This window comes from Cricetulus griseus, chromosome X (assembly GCF_003668045.3).
Source record: "Cricetulus griseus strain 17A/GY chromosome X, alternate assembly CriGri-PICRH-1.0, whole genome shotgun sequence".
Taxonomy (NCBI): Eukaryota; Metazoa; Chordata; class Mammalia; order Rodentia; family Cricetidae; genus Cricetulus; species Cricetulus griseus.
The window spans coordinates 117,216,671-117,225,864 of NC_048604.1; the positions used below are offsets into that span (position 1 = coordinate 117,216,671).

Sequence of the window (9,194 nt, forward strand, 5' to 3'; positions counted from 1 at the left end):
TGCAAGCTTAGAGACCTGAGTTCATACCCCCAGCACCCACATAAAAAGCCAAGCACTTACAACCCCAATGCTTGGGAAATGGACAGTATGATTCCTAGAGCTCACTGGCCACAGGCTAGCAAAATCAATGAGCTCCAGTTTCAGACTCTAAAGAAATAAGGAAAAGTAGAGAGTAGTTGAGGAAGACACGTGACATAAACCTCTGTCCTTCATACATATGCATCTACACACAGGCATGTACACATATGCGTGGGCACGCACACGTGAGCGCATGAACACACACACATACACACACACACACACACACACACACACAGAGAGAGAGAGAGAGAGAGAGAGAGAGAGAGAGAGAGAGAACATATACAATAAAGAAAGAAAATATAAAATGACACAAGGTAAGAAAGGGTGAAAGGGGGCATATTATGAAGCCCCTTAGAGCAATGACAAGAATTTAATCCCACAAGGAAACAGACCAAGAGTATAGATCAGTGCCTAGGAGTTACCCAGCCTGTAGGGTGTAGACACTGGGATAATTACCAACCTGTACCCATCAGGCATCAGCTGCTCTTGAAGCAGTGTAGAATCCCTCGTGCTCTTGTAATATGTTCCCCCTGAACTTTGAGGCTTAAAATGACACAAACGTGTTAGCTCCTAGATGTCAGAAGAGCAAAATGAATCAGCAAGGCTGTGTTCCTTCTGGGGACTCCAGCGGAGAATCCATTTCCTTGCCTTTCCCTGCTTCCAAAGGTCACCCGCATACTTTGGCTCTTGGCCTATGTGCTAGTCAGCTTTCTATCACTATGACAAAATATCTGAGATAATTTTCTTATAAAGAAAAAAGATTTATCTTGGTTTGCAATTTAGGGCATTTCTGTCCAAGATCAGATGAGCCTCCAGTGAGTGTCCCGGGTGGTGATGGCAAGGAGTTTGTGGCAAAACAGAGTCCACCTCATGAGCAGGAAGCAGAAGGAATCCCAAAGGAGTTCCCACTGGGCCTCACTTCTTAAAAGTGCATGTTTCACCTCCCAAGAATGCTGTGCCGGGGTCCAAACTTTTAACACTGAGAGCCTTTGGGCAGGTGACACATGCAACCCAGAGCAGGCCCACATCACTCTGATCTGTGGTACTATTGTCACAGGTCCTTTTCTGCTTCCATAGTCACAATGTATGCTGAGTCTGGCTCTCCTGTCTCCTTCTTATGAGTCTACTCCTAGCTGAGGCTGTAGCCCTGTTGGTAGAGTACCTGTGTAGCATGCACAAAGTCCTGGGTTCGATCTGCAGCACCTTATAAAATCAGACAAGGTTGTACATGCCTGTAATCCAAGCACTCAGGAGGAGCCTGCAGGAGGAATCAGAAATTCAAAGTCATCTTTGGTTACTAAGGAGTTCAAGACCAGCTTGAGTTACATAAGATCCTGTGCTTAAATTTTGTTTTAAATAAATTCCCACTTGGATAATCTGGTATGAGCTCCCCCTGTATCAGGAGCCTTATTTAGTCACATTTGCAAATCTCTTCTACCATCAATTACCAAAATCACAGGTCTCAAGACTAGGACATGCATATTCCTGGGGACTATTATTTGGTTTACCTCAGCAGATCTTTCAGGCCTAGTCCACACAAGAAGAACACCTTTCAGGCTGGGAGAAGGACTCCAAGCCAGACCCCAATGCATGGAAAGAGTGGCTGAGTGTGAGCAGGGGAGTGATACCAGGAAGCAGAGCTACTGGTGACAGTACAGAAGAGTGAAAGCTCACAGGACATCTGACCTGGCAGAGCACATGGCATAGCCAGAAGCCTCAGAACTCAGAGCAAAGGGAATCCATTTGTTAGAACAATCAGCTCCTAAACAGACTGTATCCTTGAGGGAATAAGGGCATGATAGGGAGAGTGTGTACGGTTGTTTCCACCTTGAAGCCGAGGAAACTGAGGCTAGTAAGTTGCCCTCTGTCACACAGTATAGCAGGGAAGACTTTCTCTTGAATCTCCTTGCTAATGCATTACCAAAGGCTCCCACCCCCTGCCCCTCCCACTAGCTACAGCACAGCTTGGAACCGTTTGGAAGGAGCCAGGCCTATGGCCACACGTGAGAAGATGCCAGTCTCTCAGTCATATAATCTACCTCTGTGCCTTGGAGTGCCTGGCTGAGCTGCTGGAACGGAGAGGGGCCCAGCAGGACTGTTGATGAATTCGATTGCTTTCCCAGAAGTTTAAAAATGTAGCTACTGTGGCTGAGCATTGTTTATAATCTATCTCTGGTAATTTGCCTCCTACGTGTGTACATGTGAGATCCGTTGCCAAATCCTGTTGATCATTCCTCCCCAATCTCTCACTCCCCCATCTGTCGCCTCTTTTTCCTTCCCTCCTAACTCTTAGCTTCCTCAACTCCCAGTTTGTGGTATCCCTATGTCCTGAGTGTCCCTTCATGCTTTGGACATCCTGCTTCCTAATGAACTCCAGCTGAGACCATTATGGGATCGGTTGTTAGAGCCCCATCCACACTCCTCCATATACCTTTCCTGTTCGTTGTGCTCTGGCAGACTTTCGGCTGCCAGCATCCATATCTTTTCTCATGAAGCGTTTTTGTTTTGTTTTGTTTCAGAATGACAAACTGGAAGTGTCAAGGAAATAGTGCACTCAGAAAACAACCCCCAACAATGATGGGCGAGGGGGGCCAATGCCCCCACTCCCTGTTGCTTCATTGAGACAACTGAGTTGCACACTACACATTGTCTCCCAGAATTTTCCGTAGGATTGAGTTCCTGTGGCCCACAGCAGTGGCAGGTTCAGTAACTCCCTTTGCATCTGCCTTCCCTGTCTTGCTTCTCCACCTGCCCATCCCTGCTCCACTAGGTCCTGTCACCATTGTCCAAGAAAACTTCCGAGCCTGAGTACATATGTTGGATCTACTTCAGGAGACATTGGGCTCAAGTTACTGGTTTACGTATCTGCATAGCAACTGGTCAGGAATGTTTTTCCACACCCTCCTCAGCCTGATAGCCAAGGCTTTCCAAGGCTGCTTCCAGCCCATTCTGCCACTAGAACTTCACTTCTTTATCAAGCCTGTGACAGAAGTCAAGGAAGTCTGCTGATGGTCTTCCTGGTTTTGAATGAATGTGATTTTTGGTGTCTCTCTGGCCTGTAGTTCCACCCTCCTTTTCTTAACCATGTTTCCTCTAGCCTATAAAAATCACTGTAGAGGTGTCAATGAAACAAAAGGGAACAGTATGGATCATTGTTGACTAAGGTTGGACCTGTGGGGGCTCATTATGCTGTTCTGCTTACTTGGTAGACATCTGACATGTTCTATACAGCACAAAGCTATAAAATTGTTCTTGTCCCTCTCCTAGTTCTCCACTTCCCTACTGTGCTGTAGGAGTCTCCCCTCAAATGAAACTCTTACACACCAATCCTCTCTTCAGTGCACCCAGTCTTGGGCATTACTACCAGGAAAACATCACTTCTTCCCACACCTAGAAGTGAAGTCCTCCTCCCCTGGGTCTCCAGAGCACATCAACTGGACTCTGGAGATTCAGGATAAGCTCCTTAGAAATGGTTGGAATGATAGCAGGATGCAACCTGGCAAAGAAATTAACAATAGAGCTAGGAGGAACGGAGGCCAGAATCACTTCAAATGGATGTATTGAATCTGACTGGGCCATGTTTCAGCGTTCCTTCAGTACAGACTGTCCCCTCTTCAGAGAGCCTTTTTTATGAATCACTATATAGATGCCTCGTGCTGACTGACCAGAGGTAGACACCTGCATCACAAAGCTTTTTTTTTTTTCACATGAAGTGAGTGGAGAATACCTAAGGGTCCAGCTACAAGGGACTAGGAAGGATGAGGAATAGAAGGAGAGTCCAAGACTGACGTGGTGGTATTGGGTATGCCAAGTGACCAGTCTCAAGCTCCCACATAGGCCCGGGAGATAACAGAAGTTCTCTTTGGAGTACTGCTGTCTCCTAGAGTCTAGACTCCAAGATCCATGGCCCGAGGACTGTCAATTAAGATGTCAGGAGCCATCACGCATCATGAGAGAACGGACAACTTAAGCAAGAATCTTGGACAATGAACCACCCACCAGTCAGCTCCATGCCTCTTCCCTCCAGTTTCTAGTCTTCAGAGTCCCAAGGAGTGGGCTTGATAGGTTGCTCAGTGGGTACAATGCCTGATGTGGAAGCACAAAGACCTGAAGACACTTGGCATTGACCTCTGCCTCAGAGAGAGAGAGAGAGAGAGAGAGAGAGAGAGAGAGAGAGAGAGACACACACACAGAGAGAGAGAGAGAGAGAGAGAGAGAGAGAGAGAGAGAGAGGTGTCCCAGGGACTCCTCATACAGCTCATGGAAAAATAAAGAAACACCCCAGAGAGGCTTCCAAGTCAATCTAATATAGTCTTATGAAATTTCTTACCTTCAAGAGGTGTGAAAAGGAAACACTTGTATGAACTTAACTCTTGATGTCATGGGTGGGATTGACTTCTACGGATAAGCTGGAAAAGGCCATGTAACTTGTGCTGTTTTCAGACATCAATTTTGGAGGTGTGAGGCTGCATGTAGAAGTAATGCTGCCCAGTAAGGTATCCATGCTGCACATACCACATGGAAAGACCACGACGAAATATAGAGGGATGTAAGCCTGTAGGTCAAAGGACACAAAACCAGTTAGACAGTAAGTTCAAGAGATCTGTTGTATATTATGATGACTATAGGTAACAACATTGTGCTGTGTATTTGAAATTTTCTAGGAAGGTAGCTATTAATTGTTAACACCACAAAAATGATAAATATGTGAAGTAGTTAAATTGACTTAGTCATTCTATAATTGCTATGGTTGGAATATGCCTTTCAAAGTTCACCATTCAAAACTTAATCACCAATGAAACAGTGTTGAGAAATTGGATGTCATGACTGGATTAATGTTGTTATTTATAGAATGGGCTCATTAGTACAAGAGCAAGCTTTACAAACACACACACACATACAGTTTTGTCTTTTTTCTTTTCATCATAAGATAACACAGCAAGGAAGTCCTTACCAGATGCAAATTCTTCATCCTTGGACTTCCCACTCTCCAGAACTAGAAGAAATAAATCCCTATCATTTATAAATAAGCCAGTCTCAGACATTCTATTACAGCAACACCAAACAAATGAAGACAATAACATGTGCATATATCAAGGCAGTATATTGGATATCATAAATATACCTAATTTCCACTTAGTAATTAAAAATAAATAGTCTAATTAAAACAGATAAAAATAAAAATATCCCAAAGGAGTCCCTTTTTCCAGACTGAGATATATAAGCAACGGCCAGAATCACTCACCAAAAATGTGAGCAAACAGGCCTCCAAATAACTCATCCCTCAGCTTCTGTGCTAGTCCTGCTAAATCTGAGGGAAACAGAAGTCTGTCCCCACAGAGCTTTGCCCAAATTGTATATTGGTTTTGTGATGGTTTATAACATGGTAATAAGTAACCAGAACAACCATCCTCACCCCTGAAAATTGTATGGTTGCTAAAGTCTCAAAGCCAGCTCCAACTGTGGCAGAGATGACCCTGTATCTGCTGATCCCTAGTTCACTTCCTCTCTGGGCTCACAGGAAGACTACACTTCCCAGCAGCTTTAGAGTCAGGAGGTCCAAGTCACTGAGTTCTGGACAATATAATCTGGACAGACTGAGATATGATCTCCAAAGCTTTCTATGAGGCCAGCCTGATCTACATAGCCAGTCCCAGGATGGCCAAAACTACACAGTGAAACCTCGTCTCAAAAACAAACAAAAGGACAGTGGAGGATTCTTAGATTCTAGAATATGGAAGGAGCATAGGCTTCCGAACCGTGTCATAAAAAATAAGATGCTAATATCTGGCCACCGATATTTAAGGGCTATTTGTTATAGCAGCTTGCCTTCCCTAAGTAATTCATACTTATTTTCATCTCCAGAGAACTATATGGAGGTGGGCAGGGAGAACACTGTTGACCTTTCCCCTTCTATCTTCTGCCTATATTTAAAACTATTAATGTTTCTCTCTTAACTTCTTCACTAGACTATCAAGTTCCTTAGGGCAAATAATATCCCTGAGTCACTGGATATCTTTCACAACTTAGCATGGCTCCCTTCATGTTGTACAAGCTCAATTGTCACCAACATACTGGCTGGTATCTATAGGGGGGGGTGTGTAAATTCTATTTCTATGTATTTGGCTCTATTCCATAACATCATGAAGTAGTCATTTCTGCCTCTAACTTAAGAAATTGGGGATGACTCAAGTTAAGTCATTTCCCCAAGGCTTCCCAGTCAGTGCTGTCTGACTCCAAAGCCCACATTCGTCATCACCATCACCCCCTCTGAGCTCCATACAAGGTGTTGGCACATGCCCATCCAATGTTCAGGAACCATACGATAAAAGTCAACCCAATCAAGAGTTTCAAGCCGTTTTGCTTTTTCTGCTCACATGAAAGGGTAGAACACCAAGACTAAGGGTTATCCCATCACAGTCACAGAATACGCAAGCCTGCTCAGGCCCTAGCCACACAACAGCTGCAGCAGGATGTTTTCCCAACATGCCCAGTGTATCCAGGAAGCTCCAGCTGCTTCCTATACCCTCCAAACAGCCAGCCCAGCAAGCCTCGGGGCTGATAAGGGAACCACCAACCAAGGCATACAGAGGTGGCCCCTACATATTCACCCATCACTATCCACACTTTCCCCAAGACGAGCCAACACTTTCTGCTGTGGTAATGTTAAGGTAAACCCATCAAGACAGAAAGTGAGCTTTTGGGGTGGTGGATACTTCATGGACATATGTATGCTTGGAGAGATTTGCTTGGGAAGAGCAACCCCTCACCAAAGATGTTCCTAGTTCTCATTTGCACACACAGTCTTCAAACATCAAAGTGTTTGTTAAGCATAAATATTTTTATTCGATCTCCTCTTCTGCTCCCTCGCCCCTTCCATCCAGGCTCCAAGCACAGTGAATGCCAGGAGACCCCCCTGACTCAGAGCCAGCAAGGAATGGGTTTTGGAAAAGGGCACTTCCAGGTCCCAGCGGGCAGCCAGCAGCTGAGCCTGACAGCCGCCAGGGACTTGGCTCCCAGCAGCAGGCTCCTAGCTTGGCGCCTGTTTCCATAGAAACAGGCGGGCCAGATCCGTGGCCATGGAAGCTGTTCAAATGCTCCCTGGGTATTCCGGCCCCACCCTAGCCTGCCATGTCTGCAGAGGGGAGATGAGGGCTTCTCCCAACACTGAATTCGGGGGCAACAGTGCATCTGAGATAGCACCTTGCTTGGAGCAGTTATTAACCTCCAGTGTCCCCTCCTTCCTTCACTAGGTACTCTATGCACAGTTTAGCTTTCCCGTAGTGCTCACCAGCCTGGCAGAGGACCTAGAGCCCATCCGGAGAGCCCAGGTGGGGTCATGCTCAGAGGAGGCACTGAGCCACCAGGGGCAGCCACTCGTTCTCATCCACGAAAACCCTGTGATTAAGTACCTCTTGGCTCCACGGTTTCCTGTGCCCTGTAGGTCAAATTGTGCTCTGCCTCTTCATTTCCCTGCTCCCCCTGTGCTGTGCATCACTCATTAAACAGAAACCTTAAACAGAAGCTTTCTGGGGCTCCAAAGTGAGTGCCTTACAACTCTACTGGAGAGCATTGAGAATGAGCACACGGCTTGTGGCCTTGCTCTCCAGGCTGATTTCTGCTGCCAGCCATTTCCTCGGCCCCTACTTGGAGGTGCACCTCTAGGGATGTTCTTTGACGCCAGTTCAGGTTCTGCCTGTCGCCTTACTCTGAACCCTAGTCTCCTGCTATAGATCTTCTGGACATTGTGAGGCTTGTTGCAGCCTCCTGCAGAAGGGGCCGACTGAGATGGGTTTTGATCCAAGCTCTGCAAAGTTCAAAGGGTGCCCTGGGAGAAACCTGGGCTTTGCCAATGGGGCTGGGGAGAATGAAAACCCTGCTCAGAACACCAGGTTGAAATGCCAGGCCATCAGCAAGAACCAAACAGCTCTTAAGGCGGGAGGACACTCAGAACTATTGATCACGGATGCTCAGACTACATCTATAATTAGACCCAGAAAGCTGCTTGCACATCAGAAACAGAAAGACATGACCGAGGCTGCTGCACTCAAGTCAGATATGCATCAAGATTTCAAAAACAAACAAACAAAACGCCCACAGTGCTAAATGCCCTATGCTGTTAATTCTGCTCTCTAAAAGGTCCCGTGTGAGTCACACACTTCAGTCCTAGAAGGGACAGCCAGGTGTTATAATGACCTGCTCAGAAGGCAGCAACAGTTGACTTTAGGGGTTGATACCAGCTAGACCTCCAGGTTCTCTGATGGCCATGACCTCCCAGACCAAGGCAGTCCAACAGCTGGTGCCCTGGCAAGCCAGCAAGCCTCATTGCGTTGAGAAGTTTCATTTACTTTTTGCATTATTAAAGTCGGCAGGAAAAGGCTCTATTTCTGGGCATTTTGTGGCATTTGTTCCTTCTTTTGTATAATGAATCTGATTTGGGAACTATAGCTAAAATTTGGAGGGGGAGAGTCCATTAGAAAGAAATACTGTTTGTTGGGGCCATGGAATGCTTGTGGCAAATTGCCCTTCCTAAGTGCTGTTTTTTGAAAACTCATTCCTGCGGTAGGAAAATAAAGCAGATTTCAAACACTTAAGAGATCATTTTCGGAATGGTCTAGATGCGCGCTGGTGCGCTGGTACATTTGCCTCTCATTGTTTTTTAATCACTATTTTGTCAAGTTTAATTGCTGCCATGCTAACAACCCAAACGGGAATGAAACAAAATAGGGGCTATCTATCATTGGTGAGAGCATTTTGATGGGATCCATATCCATTTGCATCTTCTCCGCCAAATTAGGAAAAAAAAAAAAAAAGGAAAACAGAAAAGGTTTTCTCCGTCGCTGGTAAAGGATCACTCTCATTGGTCTGTGTGAGGAAATTCCCAGGGTACCAGGCAAATTGAACAACCTCCTACACAGCAGCTCAGCCTCTTAGAAACTACTGGGATCTGGCGTTTTCTCGACTGGATTTCCCTTCGAGGAGGATTGTGAACACTTACAAGTTGCAAGGAAGTGAGAGCCTTGAAGGCAGAGACACCTTGCCTTAATTATGCACAGGGTGCCAGGAGCACCTTGTGGCTCCTATGACAGACACGGAGAGGCATCAGTCAGAGC

General features: G+C 45.9%; 1 long non-coding RNA gene across 1 annotated transcript; it reads right to left on the reverse strand.

The window, feature by feature from the left end:
* Positions 1 to 521: 521 nt before the first annotated feature.
* Positions 522 to 5,663, reverse strand: LOC107978813. Its single transcript, XR_004771452.1, has 4 exons — positions 5,327 to 5,663; positions 5,036 to 5,077; positions 4,412 to 4,636; positions 522 to 1,339 (listed from the first exon to the last, which is right to left on the reverse strand). It is a non-coding gene; the product is annotated as an uncharacterized LOC107978813 (long non-coding RNA).
* Between the last annotated feature and the right edge of the window lie 3,531 nt (positions 5,664 to 9,194).